We start from the raw sequence: 560 nt of genomic DNA on the forward strand, positions 1-560 counted from the left end.
CTTGGTTTTGATAAAGTATTTATCACAAGTTTTTAGTGCTTTCTCTCACTGTGTATCACTAAATAAATCTTTGGAGACAGATAGTAACAAAATTAAATTGCTAATATTCTTATTAGAGCATTGTTCTTCTTCTTATATTATTATTTAAATATTCAGGGCTACCGATATAAAGCGGTTATAAAAATCTTCAGAATTAAAGCTTAGATGAGGAACATCAGTTTTGTAACATTATAGGGAATTTTTTCCTGGTATAGCATCAAAACTGCAGTATATTATTTTGGTTTAATATATATTTTGAATTTATAACGAAATTATCTGTATGATAAAAAGAAAAAGACGAAAGATTAAACAGCTCAAAGTCAGAATTCCATTATCATCTTTAATATTCAGTACCTTTGTAGGAGTTATATTTAAACACCAAGCTGTCAGTGCTTGCTTGTAAAAATCGAGCAACCTTATAATGATTTTATCAACCGCATTTTCATCTAGAGTCACAATCGCTCATGCAACCCACCATTTTAGATTACGTCATATTTTTGCTTCCTCGGGTTCAGAACGGG

This window comes from Pundamilia nyererei, unplaced genomic scaffold (assembly GCF_000239375.1).
Source record: "Pundamilia nyererei isolate P.nyererei 1_Seehausen unplaced genomic scaffold, PunNye1.0 scaffold00033, whole genome shotgun sequence".
NCBI lineage: Eukaryota > Metazoa > Chordata > Actinopteri > Cichliformes > Cichlidae > Pundamilia > Pundamilia nyererei.